General features: G+C 40.8%; 1 long non-coding RNA gene across 3 annotated transcripts in view; it reads right to left on the bottom strand.

The window, feature by feature from the left end:
- Positions 1-21,093, bottom strand: part of LOC142828050 (uncharacterized) — a 288,435-nt gene that overhangs the window by 232,147 nt on the left and 35,195 nt on the right. Inside the window, exon 3 of one of the 3 annotated variants that reach the window (XR_012902977.1) lies at positions 7,234-9,489. The exons of the other annotated variants lie outside the window; for them this stretch is intronic. This is a non-coding gene — a long non-coding RNA (uncharacterized LOC142828050). Of the gene's footprint in view, positions 1-7,233; positions 9,490-21,093 lie in introns of those variants that run through there. 3 annotated transcript variants of the gene reach the window in all.

The raw sequence follows: 21,093 nt of genomic DNA on the forward strand, positions 1-21,093 counted from the left end.
TACCTCTACATTGCAAGCTTCTTTCAGAATAAGCTATTCTGGAAGATATCATCTGGAAAAGCTTATTTAAAAATAGAACATCGACACTACAGGGAAGACTCAAAATTAGCCCGAGGTGGGCTCCCTTAATGTGGACATGCTATCTTGATTTAGAGCCTCAGGAGGAACTGGGGAGGAATAACTTTAGAATGGCGCTGGTGAGGAGCTGTTTTGACATAACAGCAGTGGAGCATCCACACATACCCTCTTCTGAAAAAGATTTTTCAGAAGAGGTGTTATTCCACGTGGAATGAGGTTTACCAATATCGGAAAAAGCCCTCTGTTATTTTGATTTTCTTTCGAAATAACTCAATTGCTGTGTGAACACTAGTATTGTTTTTCCGGAATGACAGACATTATTCCGGAAAAATGGTGCAGTGTAGACACACCCTATGAAATGGTGTTCTTTATAAAAGCAGTAAGGACAGACTACCTAAAGGCATGTATCCTGAACGTCTAACCTGTATAATTTGCGCCACATTGATGCATATTGTCTATGCAAGGCCCATGATGTCCTGTACTGGCCAAACACGATCAGTAAGGTCAGAGACTTCATAAGTCTCTGTGCAGCATCTGCCACGAATTTCTAACAAAATAAAGAGCTCCATTCATAAAGCATGAAAAACTTGATCAACCCTGAAGCAGTTACACACACATGCCTGTTGGGAAATCAAAAGTGCATTGTGATAGCTGTTTATTATTTAGGGTATTGGGAAATAGAACTTTTACATCCTCCTCAACCCACAAACATTGTTACATATTTTAAAGTCCCATTGACTGTCACATTTTCTATTAAATTTCAACCTGGGTATAGAGTACTATCACAATGGAGTGGGGAGAGGAACCACTTCTCTCAATGGAATAATTTCCCCCTCACCATGAAGGTGGAGTGGGGCTTTTTTCCCTTCCTGATAATGGCTTCAGGGAAGGTTTTGTTATCAGGAACAGGCAAGGAAGTTAGGCTATGATTTCACAACTAATTCTGTAGGCATGGGGCAGATGTCCAATGCAGGCACTCCAGAGGGAAGCGACGGTGACCCAATAAATGGCTTAAGAAAGGTGGTTGTTAAGGGGTGGCATGCAGGGGAGGGCATGTGTTTGGGGTACCTGAGACTGGCACATCAGGGATTCAACCCCTCTATCTTTATAGGCCACCTTAATCCTTATTTGGGGGTCTGAGAGATGGTAAGATCCCAACAATGGGTTGGCTAGGGAGTAGGATGGAAAGGGGGGAGGGCGGCTGGCAGTTGCACCTGAATAGCTATTGAAATGATCATGTGGTTACCTGAGCTGTACTCTCATCAGCTGGGTAGTCCCAGGCATCTAATAATAAAGTTACATCCAGATTAAACCATGTCCAGTGCCCACCTGATGGAGAACAGTGATTTAAACCTAGTTCTTCTACTTCCTTGGAACATTCCCTAACCACTAGGCTTTTGGCTATTCTAGGGCTAGTCTCTCTCAACCCCAAGAACTGAGCAACTAGTGCAATCCCCACAATAGGTCCTGATAAAATCTAGTGTTTTGCCATTATCAAGAGGATGAAGGTGGATTCTTCTCCCCCTAACATGGGAAAAAAGGGGCTTCTCCTACAGGGATAGCCCCATATCATCTCTCCAGCCCCTACAAATCCTGGGACAGGAGTCAGCATTGCCATGTTGACCAACTCTACATTTGCAGCAACATCTGTGACTCAAGGCCTTCACTTCCACAGCTCTTATTTTTAAAAAGTTTCCAAAATATTGTGCCAAATAAAACATCTTGTTCCAAACAAGTTGTGTTGACATTTTTGATTTGCCAAAATTTTACAGGTTCTTTTCAGTTCAGAAGACACCAAGTTATTTTTTAGAACTACCAGCAGAAATGAAAAAAAAAAGTCAGACAAAACATGTACTCAACTCTAGTTTAAAACCTTTAAGATTTGCTGTTGCCTCATTTGCATAATTTATGCACACTTTTTTGCGCAAAGGGTTTTTGTGGAAAAAAAAGTAGTGTGGACGGAGGGTTTTTTTGCAAAACCCCTGTTTTCCACAAGATCCGTATGCCTCTCCGGGCGTAAGTCCACACTACTTTTTTTCCCCCCACAAAAATGGCATGTATAAATTATGCAAATGAGGCATGGTGATATGCTAATCTTTGCCTCATTTGCATAGTCACTGCCGGCAAAACCGGCAGTGTGGACGAAGCCTATATGTAATGCAACTATGGGGAAATTTGGATTAGGTTTTTTTAATTTAGTTGTCAGAAAATTAAAATACCACTTGTAAAGGATGAGTACTCTTTCCGAATAGTTATTATTCTAGTAATTTATTACTCATACAGAAATTAATATAAAATTGGTTCCATTTTAGCATGTTGACTATAAACTATAAAAATAAAGTTTAAATAAAAGGCAAAAAGTACTACGGGAGAGAGAGAGGAGGGTTTTTTTGGTTTTTGGCCAACAGCTTTTTCTTGGGTGGGAAACCCTTAAAAGTCTTTCTACATTGATGTTTCAAGAACTTGTTCAGTTGTGAAAATACGATTTTATTTTTTTGTTAGTAAATTGCAAATAATGATATTTATTTAATTAAACTGCTTTGTATAAGCCTGTTGACACAAAGCTCAATGAATGTTAATACCACACCATCGGCTTGGGACAGTGTCTTCCTGTGTGTGTAGATTCTTCCTGTGTGTAAAATTCTGGCCCTTTTTAAATTCATGTCAATTGGAGTTTTGCCATCCGTAGAGCTAGGATTTCACCATTTGATATTTCAGTTAGCCTATATATAGAATAATCTGTTTTTCTGGTACCTATATTTTATACTTGGACCTATAGGAATGCCTATATCCCTTGAATTTACAGGAAAAAATCCAAAGGCCAACTTCTTTTTCTTATTGTTTATTAGTTGTGGTTGAAATATACAGTCTGAACACAATTCATTAAATTTAACCCCTTCTGTATATTGTTTGTGAATAATTTGCCAGATCCTGATTTCCATTAAACACATTTGTTGCTTGGTTTTTATCATGAAGCAACATCTTCATTGGTGCCAAAACAGGAACAATAAATGTATTAGTCAGCATGTTTCAAAAACCATGGTACCTCATGCAGACAAAACAACTTTGCCTTTGGCTGCATCTACATTAAAACAATCAGAATGCAATTTTCTTTCCAAAAAGTAAGCTGTGGTCATTGCACTAGCTGCATCCTTCCAAAAGCACTGTACATGTAGACGGGCCTTAGCATTTGAGAACCTGCATCTGTTTACATAAGAAGTTTTTAATTCAGCCTGATGAGTTCTAAATAACCTGTGGTACCCCTGAGTTAATGGTGAGCATTTTCATGATTGTGTACACTACGGCTGTGTCTAGACTGGCCAGTTTTTCTGGAAAATCAGCCGCTTTTCCAGAAAAACTTGCCAGCTGTCTACACTGGCCACTTGAATTTCCTCAAAAGCACTGACTTCCTACTGTAAGAAATCAGTGCTTCTTGTGGAAATACTATTCTGCTCCCGTTCAGGCAAAAGTCCCTTTTGCACAAAGCTTTTGTGCAAAAGGGCCAGTGTAGACAGCTCTGATTTGTTTTCTGCAAAAAAGCCCCGATCGCAAAAATGTCGATCGGGGCTTTTTTGCGGAAAAGCGCGTCTAGATTGCCACGGACGCTTTTCCGCAAAAAGTGCTTTTGCGGAAAAGTGTCCGTGCCAATCTAGATGCTCTGTTCCGAAAATGCTTTTAACAGAAAACTTTTCCATTAAAAGCATTTCCAGAAAATCATGCCAATCCAGACACAGCCTACTGGTTTTTGCAGAATAGTGGCTTTTTTAACTTAAGAAGCAGAGATTTTCAGTACGTCAAGAAATACTCCCATAATTTGCTATTATATTAGTAGAGAATGTGAACTGTTAAAAGTAAGGCAGTCTGATAGACTAATTGATCCACACACAAAAATTAGAAAGGTTTCTGAAAATTTGGGCTGCCTGAGTTTGAGATGCTGCAAAGATTTGTAGTAGGTTAACAGTTTGTGTTAAGGATAAGAATGAAAACCTTAATACTTGTCTTCTTGGAACAGAAGGTTCCTAAGCAAGGAGTTTGATGGTGGATGGGGGAGGGTCAGAAAGGTGCGCACAGCAGGATTTGAGAGTTGTGATGACGAGGGAGAAAGATTTTCAGGAACACGTTATTCTCAAAAGACAGACTGTTGCCCATGTCCATTAATGTGTGAGGTGTGAGCCTTTTGGTCAAAAGTGACTTTTGTTTGAGGAGGAAAAACAGAACAAGAATAAAATGTTTTTGTCACCAACTGCCCTTCCCTGCCAAAAAAATGTTAGATAAGGCTGGCCAAAACTGTTCAGGCTGGCCCTGACACTTAAATACAAAGACTCAGATTCTGTAATGTGGGGAAAAAATTCAAATTTTGAATCTTAATATACATCTCCCATCTCCTCCCCACCCACCTCCCCACCCCACCATCAACAGGGGTGATGAAGCAGGGGGAGTGGAATGTGGTAACATAAACCCATCAGCAGACATTAATCTGTTTTTCAGACTGACAACCCAATACAGCTATGCTGAAACCAACTCGTGTACGTTCAGATACCACTGTAGCCACTTTCAATACTCTGGTGCAATAGATCGGAGGGAAAATTCTATGGACCACTTTAACATCAAAAGGAACCCTGAACCCAGGAGCCAACATGTTTCCACACTGTGCTGTGAACAGGAAATTGTATGGGGTCTGCACTTGAAAAGGGCTCTATCAGCCCTATTGTGCAGAAGGGTAGAAAAGGCTTATATTGCAAAGACACTGCAAAGGAGACAATGACAGATTGACCATTGTCTGACGCTGGCAATGAAAGCAAAGTTAGTTTATTTTAGAGAGGGGCACTACTAAAGTTATAGGCTCAGCAGTCAGATGGGTTGTGTCACAAACTGAAGGAATTACATCTGAGGCTAGTTTTATTGCATTTTTTCAATGAAATATTTGGTTAGTCAAGCCCATTCCCACAGTACTTGAAGATAAACAGCTCCTGATGTAATTGTGGAGTTCTATTTTCAGAAACCTTTATTTATTTCTAAGTGGTTTAATGTGCATTTGTTTACATAAATATTTAGATATGTGAAAGCACATCCTGCTCATGCTGGTCTGATAAACAGAACTCAGCTGTTACTCCTTTTCCACTACAGACTATGTTTGGAATGCTGCCTGTTCCTAAATTCTGGGTTATAACGTAGCCATTGTCCTTAGAACCAGGAGAGGTTTATAAACATAAGTTGGAGGGGGAAGGGGGGGGGGAGCCCTACTCTGCCTTTCCAGGAAAGTATCCAAATGGCTTTTGTATCATTTGAACTATTCTGCATTTGGTGTAGCTCAGTGATCCAAAAGCTTTTCTCTACGAAGCCTAACCCAATGTACACATCCACTAGATTAGCAAGTAAGGGAGGTGACAAGACAGAGAGCAAGGCAGGCAAAGAGTCTAATACTATCACCTTTACTCGTGAGAAGTAATACCTCCCTGTACAGCTAGCTCCATTGATTTCAAAGGGGCTACTTAGTGGGTAAGGTACTATCCATTTACATAATTGTATGATGCCTATTACTGTAATAGCCAAGAAACTCATCTTAAAATTTATCCTCACAAATACCCCTGTGATACCTGAATGTTTTTCAGCATCCCTCTTTTACAGAGAACATATTGAGGTCTGTCCAGGCTGCAATTCAAGCTGTGATTGTTGTGCAGGTAGACCTATGTTAGCTTTACCCATGCTAACATGGCTAAAAACAGCCCTGTATATGCAGCAACATTGGCTATACAAACTTGTCAGGGACCCTGAGTAACTACTCATGTTGTCAAGTAGCAGTGTTAATCTGAATCGGCAAAAGTGGTTTTGGCTCCAGTGAAATCAGTGGTGTTTCATGGGAGTAAGGCAAGAAATTGGCCCTGATACTTTTCTTCTGTATTAACTACACTAGACTCACAAGTCTTTCTTCAAACAGCTCGCATCCACATCAGGAGCTGCACAAGTTCATCCATTTGGATATTTACCCAATAAGGAAACAAAAAGATTACTTTGCAATTTTGTTTTCATTTTCTCATCCAAACATATATTACTAGCTCCATTCTGACAGTATCATGTAGTTTACATGGTCATCCTCACTACCTGCCCTGCCAGTTAATACAAGCCTGAACTACTGTGCTTCAGAAGAAACCCACTTAAGAGTACCACAAACAGTTAAATGTTGACTATTCAGAATCCTACTTTGATTGCAGTCTTCTAAAAGGAAAATTCTGCATGAATATTTAGATATGATCATATCTTACTACAAAATATAAAGTAGGTATTTGATATTCATAACTGAATAGGCTTCATGAATTGACATAATTGTTAGCATTAGAATGATATAATTCTAAATTAATTTAGTTTAATAAGTAGAAAATATGCCCAGAATATCTTAGTAGGATGTGATAGAAATGTAGCCATGTTAGTCTGGTGTAGCTGAAGCAAAATACAGGACTATGTAGCACTTACAAGACTAACAAGATGGTTTATTAGATGATGAGCTTTCGTGGGCCAGACCCACTTCCTCAGATCAAATAGTGGAAGAAAATAGTCACAACCATATATACCGAAGGATACAATTAAAAAAAAAAAAAGAACACATATGAAAAAGACAAATCAAATTTCAGAACAGAAGGGGGATGCGGGAGGGGAGGGGAAGATAAATGTCTGTGAAATGGCAAGAAACTGTTTTTTCTTTGTGATCCTGTCTAATATCTGTTTTGTGGGCATTGATCCTTTGGTGAAGTGTCTGAGACGTTTGTCCAATGTACATAGCAGATGGACACTTTCGGCACATGATAGCATAAATTATATTTCTGGATGCGCAGGAATATGTATTCTTGATCTTATAACTCACTTGGTTAGGTCCAATAATGGTATCAGCAGAGTGAATATGTGGACAAAGCTGGCAACGGGGTTTGTTGCAAGGGAAGATACCAGGGTTGGTATTAGTGTGGTATGTCCTGTGGTTGTTGGTAAGAATCATCTTGAGGTTAGGTGGTTGTCTATAGGAGACTATGGGTCTGTAGTTTATTGATAATGTGTTGGACAGGTTTAAGTTGGGGGTTGTAGGTGATGACAAGTGGTGTTCTATTGTTGGTTTTCTTGGGTCTGTCTTGAAGTAGATGGTTTCTAGGTATTCGTCTGGCTCTTTCAATTTGCTTTTTTATTTCTCCGGGTGGGTAGTTGAGGTTTATAAATGCTTGGTAGAGATCCTGAAGTTTCTGGTCTCTGTCAGTGGGATTAGAGCAGATGCGGTTGTATCGAAGGGCTTGGCTATAGATGATGGATCGTATGGTGTGTTCTGGATGGGAGCTGGAAGCATGTAGGTTACTATATGAGTCAGTGGGTTTTCTGTAGAGAGTGGTGTCTAATTTTCCATTGTGATTTGTACTGTGATGTCCAGGAAATGGATCTCTCATGTAGAATGGTCCAGGCTGAGGTTGATGGTGGGGTATAGGTTGTTGAAATCTCTGTGGAATGTCTCCAGTGTTTCTTGGCCATGCGTCCAGATCATAAAGATGTCATCGATGTAGCGTAAGTAGAGAAGGGGTAAAAGGGGACGGGAGTTGAGGAAATGTTGTATGCTACTATCAGTATGCTAATATCTTTATGGCTGACCTAGTCCTGTATTTTGCTTTAGTAGGATGTGTTAGTCCAAGCAGAAGATTACAAATTAGAGACGGTTCCATCTACAAATGTTCCAGTAGTTCAAAGTAGCAAGATCAACATCTCTGAGGATTCCCCCTTTTACCAGTTATCAGAGCATCTCTATACCACATCAGCTCAGAACACATGGGCACTTACAGGGAAGAGTCACAAGTATCCCTGTGCCCTTTCTGACAGGGGTAGAGGCTCCATTATCCTGGTAAAAAGGATCATAAAGGCATGGCTTATGGCCTTATCCTCTCTTGAAATCTACCATGCACAGCTCAAACATATCCCAGGATGTGGCCCTACTTTCATACAGAAAGAACCTGAACAAGAGATGGATACACTGACTCAGAGGCACAGCAGTATGAACAGACAACATAAAATATCAAACAGCCGTACCAAACTCAGATTGTTCTATTCAGATATGCCTTCTTTAACGGCTAAGTACAACAAACTTTTATTTTTAAGCCAATCATCAGCATAGTAAAAGGATAGTTAATCAACAGCAGAGCATCTGCCATATGGAGACTCTGGACTATGGTTAGCAAGTGTTAATAGACATCACAGGTAGGAAGACCTACCAGAGGACCATAGAAGAGGCATGTGAAAGGTGAAGGGTAGAATGACAGTGGGGCAGTAGATGATCTTTTTGAGGCTGTTCCATGTGTTCTCTTTCCGTGGCAGCAAAGGAAAGGGAAGAATGGGCAAGTATGTGCTTAAACTAATTTATTGAGAACATTACATTTTAGAAGATGTCCAGTGGGTTAGAAGGGACCATTTGATCTAGTCAGCCCTCCTCTAGAATTCAGATAATAGAATTCACTATGTTGAACCCAACTGACTCAAGAGACAAGGATGGGTAATTTCTAGTAGTTCCTAGATCAGCTTTTCCATTTTTGTTGCAACAATACATTTGAGACAAGACCACTTACTTTACTTACGGAAGTGTTGAGTACCCAAGTCTGGCTGAATATTTGATAAGTGACAAAAAGAGGCTTTATTTTAATTGGATTTTTATAGTTAATTGTAAGAAAAGATATGTTCATGTGTTTGGCTATTGTACAGCTTTATTAAAGTCCCAAGTGGTAAATAATTCTATTTGCACAGTCTATGACACCTCCCCACTCCCCAGTCAAGTTCTCAGAATCAGCCTCAAAAGAGAAATGTGACTTAAAGGAAAAAAATAAAACCTCAAATCAGTGAATGAAGAGACCTCTGGGAAACACAAAACGAGTTTCAGATGTTTGCCCAGTGGTACACTGGAGTTTCACCATGGAAAAAAATCTTCCCAGGTGTTTGCAGTTTCATGCATTACTGCAAAACAGAGATCATGAAACTATTTCCGTGATGAAAGAGCAGCCTTAACCAAAAGGAATGTGAACAACAGCAAGAGGCTGTACTGGAAAGGGTGACTGCAGTCAGGGAAGAAGTATAACAAGCTGCTATGGGTTTATTCAGCACCTATTTTGCAGGGATCTAAAAGGATTTTGGAAACATTAATGAAGTTGCCTCATGCTGTGAGGTACAGAAGTATTAGCCATAATTTACTGATAGGCAACAGGGAGATTAAAGAATGTTTTCAAAGACCTACATGGTGATTGAGCGATGATTTCAACTGGAAATGCAAGTTAGCAACGCTAAAAACTAGGCCCAGGGACTACATTTGCAAAGCTGCTGGATGTCCATCTTGATAGGAGCAGGCTTCATTTACAACTTCCATTTACTTTAACTTCAGGTGAGGATGATCAGTCCTTTCTGAAAAAAGCAAAACCAAAAACAAGTCAGGCCCTTCATGTTCCAAGCTGGGTATGTGAAATTGAGGCACACAAAATGAATGGACCCATGTCTGGCCTAAACAAACTGCTAATGGCAGTGCCAGAGTGGCAAGCAGAACTCCTAGGCTCTCTTCTAACCACCAATGGCCTGGATCTGCCAGAGTCTGAGTGCCTTCTGTGAAGTAAAATTCTCACTTTATATGAGATATTCAGTACCCTTGATGGTGAAGTCCCAGATTATGCTCACAAAAATAATGTTCCTTTTCTAATGCAAGTTTTATTCTTTAAAATTTAAGATTTTCATAAAAGAAGAGTTTAACATTTGCCCTAAAAGCCACTATGGAGTGAGAAAGAAGGATTGTAGAGGTGCATTTTGTTACTTACTGGGGCAAGTGAATACTTTTTAAATAACTTTTGTTGAATATAAGAGGAAAGCAAGCTATGGACAAGCAACCCACGCTATTTACAAAAACAGTAACCTGGAAGGGGCCTGTAACTTGCACATCTGCGTAAGTTTTCTTTTAGGGAAAGAGACCATTTCCAGATCACCTGGAACTCTTCTGGTTTTGTCCTGTAATACAGTTAACATAGAGGAATCTGCTGCATGTAAGATACACATTTTTTTTTAAAATAGAGGCTTTGCACAACCAAAGGCAAACAGCTCATTTGTAAAAGACATTGAAGCTACATGTATGATAAAAAAATCACACCTAACATAGAATTCTAAGCTAGTAATTGAAGATTACATGCTACGGTATATCTATAACATTTATAATGCTTGTCTGAATAGTCATTGCTAAATGTGTGTCACATTACAAGTCTGATTTCCCTGGTGCCAGTGTGCATCATTGCTCAGCAGACCATAAGTATGCGGTTGGCCAAGAAATTCCTCACATTATTTTAAATTGCTGTAGTTTCATTTGAGACTCATTAGCAGATTTTATGTTGTAGTCCCATACACTGTATGTGTCTCTAAAGGCATTAATTTAATTCACATTTCCATCTCTTTTCATACTGAGAGACTGAAATGCACACTTACAATAAAAACCCAAGAAATATTGCATAAGAATTTGAAAGGCCTGGATAAAACTATAACTAACAAGATGCTAACCTTAATATTGAAAGATATAGGAGACAGTTCTAGTGTTCAAGGCAAGCAAAAATACAAGTGGCCTAAAATTATGTGAAAGCCAAGAGCTAGATCGCTTCCCAAGTGAAAGCCATTCTGCAAAGATATTAATTCCTAAGAGCGTTCTAAAAACAAGCAAGCAATCATTTGGGGTGCAATGGGGGTTGGTCCCTCCCCTGTTATCAAAGTCCCTTTCCAGCTGGCATGGCAGAGGAGCATCCGGGCCAAGCTTGAGTGGTGTTGCAACCTAGCACATGAGGCAAAAATGCCACTCAAATTAGGCATGGCCGCTCCTCCATCATGCCAGCAATAAAGGGCTTCCACCCTTATGCCACCTGGCTCCAATTACTGCTTCTCTATTGGCATAGATGTGACCTACCCCACCTACCGAGAGGGAGGCAGAAGAGAACATGGACAGAACCTGATAGCTCCCAACAAATGGGATTCTGGACATTCCCCAAGCAGTGGTTGGGATGGGACACTCCTCTGCCAGTAGGGAGGCAGTCATTGGAGCTGGGTGGCATAAGGGTAAAGCTTCTTTCCCTGCTGGCCTGATGGAACGTTGATGTGACCAGATCTGAGCATCATTTGCACCCCAAGTGTCTCACCACCACTCAGACTTGAGGCAGCCAAGCCAGTAATTTGGGCCAATCCCTAAACAAAAAAGTTATGCTTGCAAAGACATCTGTAATGATATCATTCCATGGAGCACAGCAGAGTGAACTTGGAATGAAAATATTTGTGAATAATTTCTTGTATTATTCAACCAACTAAGACAAAATAGACACGCATGAAGAGAAGAGGAAACTTCAGGTCAAAAGGAGCTAAGAAGTCTTTTGCTTTGTTGTGGTGTTCCCTGCTTCATCGTACAGTTTCCCCTCACTGTTACAGGCAGTCCCTGGGTTACGTACAAGATAGGGACTGTAGGTTTGTTCTTAAGTTGAATCTGTAAGTCGGAACTGGCGTCCAGATTCAACCGCTGCTGAAACTGACCGCCAGTTCTGACTTACATACAGATTCAACTTAAGAACCCCAAGTCAGCTGCTGCTGAAACTGATCAGCAGCTGATTCCAGGAAGCCCGGAGCAGAGCAACTGTGCCTCGGGTTTCCTGTAGTCAGCGCTGGTCAGTTTCAGCAACGGCTGACTTGGGGACATCTGGGGCAGAGCAGCTGGGGTGCTGCTGGGTTGCTCCAGTAGCACCGCTCCTCGGCGCTACTGGACCAACCCAGCAGCACCCCAGCTGCTCTGCCCCTGGCGTCCTGATTCAGCCGCTGCTGAAACTGACCAGCAGCGGCTGAATCAGGACGCCTGGGGCAGAGCAGCTGGGGTGCTACCGGGTTGGTCCAGTAGTGCACAGAGCAGCGCTGCGGCACCAACCGGCAGCGCACCAGCTGCTCTGCCCCAGGGTCCACAACAAAAGTCTGGTCTGCTGGGGGGCACACTAGCTGCGCCTCCCCCCCAGCAGACCAGGGACACAGGGAGCAAAGCGGCAGCGGGGGTGCCTCGCCTCTGAGGCTTTGCTCTGGCGCAGGACCGCTTTGCTCCCGGTGCCCCTGGTTTGCTGGAGACCGTCTCCAGCAGACCAGGGGCACCGCGAGCAAACCCGCCGGGGCTGCGGCTTTGCTCCCGATGCCCCTGGTCTGCTAGAGATGGTCCCCAGCAGACCAGGTGCACCGGGAGCAGCTTTTCTCGCCCTGGAGGTCGAGGTGGCTGACCGCTGCCTGTGAGCTCCGGGGCGAGAAAGCCCCGTTCGTAAGTGCGGATCCAACGTAAGTCGGATCCGCGTAAGTCGGGGACTGCCTGTACTCTATGACTATTTGTATCTGTTCAGTCCTCTCAATACAATATTTACCAGTAGGATTTTTTTTAATGGTAAATAAGATGAGATACACAGAAGTCAGACTGAAAAGGCTATTTCTAGAACACCTGAAGAATGACCATGAAAAAAGTATTGATAACCATGAAGACTATGTCTCCATTGCACCACTGAAATAACTAAAATCAGTTGTAATGTTTCTGCTGACAAGACCTACATTTCAGTTTAGTGGGCTGAAGCAGGCCCTTCCCAGTTCATGGTCCTTGACTCTAGAATTTGCTCCTTCTAGTTGTGCAACTGAGCTCAAATACATTGATCTCCAGGCCCATCTGTTTACCTAGACTTTTGCCTGAAGAGGACTGGTTAGAAAGGAGCCTTTGGTATTGTCTTATGTTTAAGATGTATCTGCTATAACAAAAATGTCTAAGTTGTTGGATCATACCAGTGTTTAGTAACTGAATTGAGGTGATTAGAGTACATTTTAGGCATAAAAGAAAAAAACAGTGCTGCACTCAGAACTCTGCCTCAAAATGTGGCACTAGCAAGGCCTAATATTGACAGGAGTTCTCACAATAGTTGGTGCCTTGGTTTAAAAAAAAGCCATAGTCCCTGGAGTCATATTGACATTTAAGAAGCTCAGCTTTTATTCTTAAAAAAAAAAAAAAAAAAAAAAAACCACTCCCCTTGTCCATATGGTAGGGGGAAAAAGTTTGAAAGTATGAGATGCGCAGACTCTTGAAGGCAAATCAAAATAAGCCAGCATTTCATTATTTTTTGTAAATCTTATGATTCTTTTAAGTTAACCTAATTCAGATATTTCAAACTAGAGTTTCCAACTACAGAAATTGGTTTCAAACTAGAGAATTGTCTGAGTTTACTACTTATTTTTCCTTTCATCCTGTAAATCCATTAAAAACAAATACTGAGGCCATGTCTACACTACAGCCACTGTCAGTCTTCTGGGGTTCAAATTAGTGGGTCTAGTGAAGACGCATTAATTCACAGTAAGAGGGTGCTCCCATCGATGCCAGTAGTCCTGCTTCTATGAGTAGGGGAAGTTAAAGAGAGTGTGCTCCCTTTGACTTCTGCAGTGTGTATAGTGCCAAAATTCAAATTAAGATACATTGACTTAAGCTACACAATTGCTGTAGTTGAAGTTGTGATTCTTAATTCGAACTTATCCCCTAGTGAAGTACAGACCTGAATATTCTCCATTGTATACATCAGCACTTACAGTGTTCCAAAGTTGCAATACACAATCCTGTCACATGCTTTTTTAACCATGAATCGTCATCTAGTCCTACATATATACTCCTCAGTTCTAAAATATCCCTGGACGTTGCCCCTACCTCTTGGCAAGATGTGCCAACTAAATATTATATTAGCAACCTAATTATAAACAGCATGTAATGCACGTGACAGCATTTCCAATGAAAGGAACTTAAAAACAGCTTCAACTCAGCTTATGTGGATACACTAAATTATATTTTGGTGGTGGTAAGTTTAGTGGGCTCTGAAACAATGGATCCAACAAAAAAGAGCAAGTCACACAGATACATTAAATAAAGGTATGAATATTCCAAACAGAGATGTGTTAGATTTTATTTTCTGGCATCTGTAACCTGCATGAGAAATATTTTACATAGTAGTTAATCTTTATAAGGACTTAACATTCCACTACTACAGAATTAATGAATTAACCAGGAAAAAAATCCAATATAGTAGGTAAATTCAGTTTCAGGGTATGTCTACACAGCAGGGCTAAAGCTGAATTAAGCTATGCAACTTCAGCTATGTCAATTGTGTAGCATAAGGTGAAATAGCTTAATTCACCTTTTGTGCGGTCTACACAGCAGGAAGTCAAAGGAAGAACACACTTCCCTTACTCCTTGTGAAATAAGGGTTGCCACGTGTCAGAGTAAGACGTCCTCTAGCTCAACATTATTTTGAAATAAAGACTTGTAGCGTAGATGTGCATTATGTTATTTTGGAATAATAGTTATTAGTCATGCAAGTACATGATATTGGTTCTACTTTCTGACTAGATGGGGAAAAAATTGTAACAGGCAAATGGATTTTTAAAAACAGAACAGTATCCATAAATCAGGAATGTATGCATCCACTTCAGGATTCAGGTAGGATTATTTTATGCGCAAAATTATGCCTATTTATTTCCATCCACAATTTGCACCAGGAAAAATATTGTCCTAAACATTGATTTTTTTAAAAAGTTAGGCCTATAAAATCCCATCCAGATGTCAATTTGTAGCCACAAACTCCGGCTGCTTCTTTGGTACAGTTACTGCGTGCACCTAAATTACATTACATGCAGTCATATTAAAAATGAAAAAGCAAAGCATTTTTAAGCATGCTTTTCATTATTCATAACAAGTCACAAATTTTGATAGTATAGTATTTAAGAGCCTCTTTCCCATAATTACATATAAAATACTGGTTCACTTTCCTGCTCTCTCTCTCTCTGACCACTTAACCCTTGCTTGGCTATGGAATTAGAAGGGTTCCTTTGGTATATTTTGAAGAGTGAATTTAATATTACAGAAAAATAAGATATAGGATTTAAACATACATTCATGCCATGTATTTTTAAGAAATTGAATAGATTTTTTTTACCTTTGTGGTTACTTATCTACACTATTTCTTTCCTCCCTCATATGTTCCATTCTCCTCCTGCTCAGCATGGTAAACTCTGCCAAAATACATGTCTCTGTGTGTGTATGTAGAGCAGTGGTCCCCAACACGGTGCCCACGGGTGCCATGGCGCCCTCCGGGGCATTCATGGGTGCCCACCGACAACCTGGGCCGGCCCCGCCCCGGTACACGGGAGGCACCGGCCCCAGGCACGCGACACACTCGGGCGGCCTCAGCCCCGGGGCACATGCGGGCACTTGGGCGCGTGGTGCTCGAGCGGCGCCGGTGCCGGCCCCAGGTGCGTGGCTCGGGCGGCAGCGCCGGCCCCGGGCCTACGGCACAAGGCGCTCGGGCGGCCCCAGCCCTGGCCCTAGGGCACACGCCGGCGCCAGGTGCAAGGGCATCCCAGTCACCTGGCGTGCCCCCGGACACACGGCCCCGCCCCCGGGCGCCCAGCACGTGAGTGGCCCCCACCTCCCGGGTACCCGGCATGTGAGTGGCCCCACCTCCCGGGCGCCCGGGAGCCTCTAAAGGTTGGGGACCACTGATATAAGAGTGTCTGTCTGTTCGGGAGTCCATTTGTTCAAGAACTCCTCCTAAAAGCTAAGCGTTAGGGCCACCAAATTTGGTATGCAGCTTTCTCTTCTAACTTAAAGTAAAGTGTGGGTTTAGTTGTACCAGGAGAACCAGAAGCCTCATAAAAAGACTGTTTTCCACAATATGCAATGGAAGGGCTGCTGTTCTGAGGCACACAATACAAGAGAGTGGTCACTGGGGAGAGCTACCCTGCAGTGTCCACTGGGGGCAGCCGTACCACCAAGAGAATGGTCAGCAGGGATGGGGTTCTGTCATTTTACCTGCCAGCAGAAAAAAAAAAAAAACAAGTAGAACCCCCCCCTGCCTGGGAGAGGGCCACCCCCTCCGATCTGAGCCAAGCTAGGGAGAAGGGAGAGAACTCCCTGCCAGCCCCTGGGGACAAGATGATGGGTGGCGTGTGAAGTCCCTTCTGCACTGGGCTGCCTCTAGGAGAAGCCAGTGGCTACCTCCTCCCTCTGCCCTGAGCTCCTCCATTCCCATCCCTTGCCCTGTTCTCCTCCTCACCCCCAGTCCTCACACTTACAACCTCTCAGCCCCCTACCCTGAGCTCCCCACAACCTCAAGGCCCTGCCCTGACTCCTGCTCCACACCATCTTCCTCTTACTGTGAAGGACCCAGGCAATGCTGGGTACATTCTAGTGGCATATAATATGTGTTCTGACTTGAATAAGTTACAGTGTTTTTCCTGATGCCATGAGCAGATTCTAACCATGCCTTTAACATTCTCTGCTACCTCCTTTTCCATGGAAATCAGAGGGCCAAATTCTCCTCTGACCCATGTTTTATGCATCACCATTTATTGGGTTGCATGACTATATAAGGTGTGGATCGTTGGGTTGCATGACTATTAGGGGAAGTTTGACCCACAGTTATTTGTGATTTTTTTTAAAAAGTAATAAATACATTGGATGAAATTCTGACTTCAGCTAGACTCCTGCAAAACTGATAATAGAATATCATGGGTTTACCCAAGGACAGAATTTAACCTATTAAAGTTGCAATGCTAAAGCAGAATCAGGATATGGGGCGTTGGAAGGGGACAAATCACAGGCAATGATAACCTAGCGGGCCCCATCGGGGGTGGGGGGTCAGGAGGGCCATTTGGTCCAGGTCTCAGGAGACAAAAGAGCCTCAAATGTTGATATTTTTGACCAAGTCATTTCCATTTATTAAACACCTTGCAGTTATAACAGGGACAACAAAATAAGCTCTTTATACACACCAATGATTGATTTAAATCATTGTGGGACCTCGGACCTTCATCTGCATGACTGGACACTGGAGTAAGTAGCTTCTGTGATTAGTGATTCTATGTTACAAAATGCTGCTTACAGTCTTTTAATAGTTTAGAGATTTCGAAAGTCATAATTAATTCTGTTACTGTGAAGTGATTTTGCTTGGTCTGAGGGTGAGTTTAACCTTTAAATTAGATGTTCATCTCTGCAACTGTACAACTCTTCAGTAGCAGTCCTTGAAAGTGAGAAATACTGAAGTAGCATCTGCCTGTTTCCCTTCATGGCATGTCAACAAAGAGATGGTCAGTATGAATTGATGGCATTAAACCAGTAGCACAGCATTTGGACTCTGTGAGAAAGGCTTTAAGTGAGCTTGAATCTCTTACTCTCACAACACAGGCTTGCACTGAAGTTAAGACAATTCAGAAGTATATATCTAAATTTGAATGCATTTTAATGTCATCCATGTGAATGAAGCTGCTAAAAATGATTCACAAAACTAATCTTTTAATTGAAGCATGCATAAGATGTTGAGACGGATAACATTGAGAGGTATAACACGGATTGACTTCTTAAAGATAGTCAAAAGATTCATTATCAATGGGACGCAATCCTTTCTGAGTTCAAATTAGTAGCACAGGTTATTGACATTTCATTTGAGTTTTCCACCAATTGCAGCCTAACATCTCAATCTGATGCAGACAGGCATTATCAAGTCAATGTGTTTTTTGTTATTGACTTCATCAAATCTGGTCTTACATGTCAATTTGATGAAGATCTATATTCAGCAGCTGAACAGTTTCAACTAAGGTACAACAATGAAATTTCAAGAGATTTGTGATGAGATCATCTTCCTGAAACATACATTCCACCAACTTTCAGTTGGACTGTAAGCCAAAAAGAATTGCTTCAAGAAATATTTCATCTTGGCGTATCAACTATATTTCCTAATATCACAGTTGCATTACATATTTTTGTTAGTCTCCCTGAATCAGTGGCTTCAGGTGAATGCATATGGAGGCTATGTCTAGACTGCCTCCTCTTGCACAAAAAATATGTAAATGAGGCAAAGCATGGTATATCACTGCATCTCATTGCATAATTAATGAGGTGCCATTTTTGCACAAGAGGCATTCCTGGAAAAAGAGGAAGAATGGCTCTTGCACAAGACGGGGGTTTTTTGCAATAAGGAGCGATGTAGACAGCTCCTTTTTGCGCAAAAGCCTCTTGCACAAATATGGCGCCTCATTAATTATGCAAATGAGGCAGTATAGACATAGCCCAAATATGTTAAAACAAGTAAAGAACTATCATCATTCTACAATGGGACAAGAGCATTTGAGTAGGCTCACAATCCTTAACATTACCAGGGATGTTGCATGTAAATTAGAATAGTGATAGAAACGTAGCCGTGTTAGTCTGGTGTAGCTGAAAAAAAACAGGACTATGTAGCACATTAAAGACTAACAAGATGGTTTATTAGGTGATGAGCTTTCGTGGGCCAGACCCACTTCCTCAGATCAAATAGTGGAAGAAAATTGTCACAACCATATATACCAAAGGATACAATTAAAAAAATGTAAATTAGATTTTTCTTCAATTATAAACGAGTTTGCACACAAAACCAGAAAAGCGTTCCTGAACTGAAGAGTTTTGCTTGCAGTAGAAACTCATAATTAAAGTTACATTTTTAATATACATGCTATTGGTATAATGACTTAATTGTTAATAAATAAATGTCTGAAGTATTCATTTTCATATACTCTTTTGGTTTTAGTATGACCCTGCGGATAAGAAGTTAGATACATCAGGAGCTGGGGCTGGGCTGCGGCCTCTAAACTCAAAGCATCTCAGGCCTTTGTCATTTTCTGAGGGGGCCTGAACACGAGTGAAAAATCATTAAACAGCAGCAAGGCACAAGTGTCACACACACACCTACTGTATGTGCCAGTATATTTCATAGAAAATGTTTTCTGTTCAACTTTATCCCAGAGTTAAAGTCTGTCTTTCAGCTTCTCATATATTAAAGCAAGACTATCAGCAGCACAATGGTTAAGGCTATGCCTGTGTTTCCATTAAAAGCTCCGTTTTAACTTGGCTATAAACCTTTGCTTCAGGCTGGAAGTTGGCATTCAAGGTCTGAGCACAGAAGTATATTTCTGTGCTATGAATTTTGAAATAAAGCTGTTTCACCAACTTTATGGAAGAGGGAAGCAATAAATAAGTGAATAAATAGCACTAAATGCTACAGATTCTGTTCCACATTCCTAAAGAGAAGTTGGCAAGAAATCAACCTTTAATGTGAACTGAACATTTAATATTTATTTTAAAAAACAAAATTAAAAAAAAGACCACTACCAACAAAAACCAACCTAAAATTTAGAATGATACTGAGGTGCTTTGGATTGAAAACACACATGTGCAACCACCTTTTCTAATGAGGTCTCCTAATACTCATACCCCCATTAATCTTCTAGAATGTGTTGAATGGTGCATTGTAAGGGCCGGTAGAAGGTATTCTGCCAATTTTTTTTTTTTACTTTTAATAGCTCCAGACTACACTCACATGATTCCTGGAGATCCCTTGAATGGCATCTCTATACAAAAAGTATTGGGCAATATACTGCAATGAATATTGGGAAATTTTAAAGGTGTGCTATTATCCAGAGGGAGGTGGTCTGGAATTCAGTAGTGACACCGAATCTCATTCTAATCTCACTGAAAATCGTTATCTGTTTCAGTAAAAACTGATGTAGACAGAAAGTCTGTAATATTTCTTCTGATCATGGGGCTAAGTTCAGAAGAACAATGCCGTTGGAGTCTATATATTAATAACAGATAACAAGAATGCACCTGGGACCCCAATTATGGACAATGACCCCATTATGCTAGAAAGCAAACAAAAATACAGTCAGTTCTGCCAAGTAACCAGCACATTTGCAAACTGATGACAACAAGGTGATGTAGATGGGAGGGCAGACTTTGTCTGAAACTATTTTTAAGTAATGTATTGATTATCTACATTTACTAAGGGAATAGCCATACATTCATATTTTATATTATAGAACCTAAGAGACTATCAAATAACACTCCAGCTGTTTTATTTGCAGCAATGTCCAGACCTCAGATTTCTAAGTAACCTAAATTTGGTCTTAACTACAATACATTTTCATCACCATGTGCAAGTCACTTTTGTCCAACACTGATGAGAAATAAGTATGAAAAAAAACTGCAGGAGTCAAAAGAATAAAAGGAAATAGCAGTAGGGAGTCTAAGATCAATTGGTAGATGCAGAGTACTCTGTGTGTGTGTTTGTTTTAAAAAGATCATATGAAGTGCTAAGTGCCTGAGGCTGAAATTCATTTGCCTTTGAATTCAATATTATTGTGGTACAGATTTAAGATACAGAATGCAATTGGTGTTTGGCATTTTTTCCATAGCCTCAAAAGTCCTCCCCTTTTTGTAGCTTTGTTGACTGGGATAAAGGGCTTGGTCCTCAAAATCTTTTCCCATTTAAGTAGTCCTTACTCATGCAAAATCAGGGTTTGCAGGACCTTACAAATAAAGCAATACAAATCCTCTATCTGCAAATCTGGGTTGTCTGGCAAAAACTATGAATTAAAGTGAATGTTTTGAAATGTAAATCACATGATTAACATTTAGTAAAAATAGATGGTTTTTATTAAATTTATAGCTTAAAAATTCTGATGTTAGCAAATTATCTTAAATGAAGGTAGTAAAACAACAGAGTCCTAACATTAGATGGAAGAGAGCTGGGATCTAAAGAGAATTATTCTACCTAATGAGGAACATCTGAGAAGTACATAATGTAACCAGGATGTTGTATATTCTCCATAGTTCTCATAACAATGGTTCCTTTTCATGAAAAAAAAAAAAACCCCAGACATTTCCTTGCAAAGGTTAGATCTGTGCATAAAAAAGTGGAACATACTATTTTAGTATAAAGAACACTTTCCTGCTATTCATTACATCTTACTCTCCCTTTGATCATATATTGCAACTCCTGCTATTACACACAGAATGTCTGCGTAAATTCTAAAGAGCAGCCATCTGAAAAAGGGGGTGTCATGTTCACAGCAATCTTCCCACGGCAGGTATAGAATGTGTTATTTTTTAAAGTGTTAGAACAAAACAAA

This window comes from Pelodiscus sinensis, chromosome 3, assembly GCF_049634645.1.
Source record: "Pelodiscus sinensis isolate JC-2024 chromosome 3, ASM4963464v1, whole genome shotgun sequence".
Taxonomy (NCBI): Eukaryota; Metazoa; Chordata; order Testudines; family Trionychidae; genus Pelodiscus; species Pelodiscus sinensis.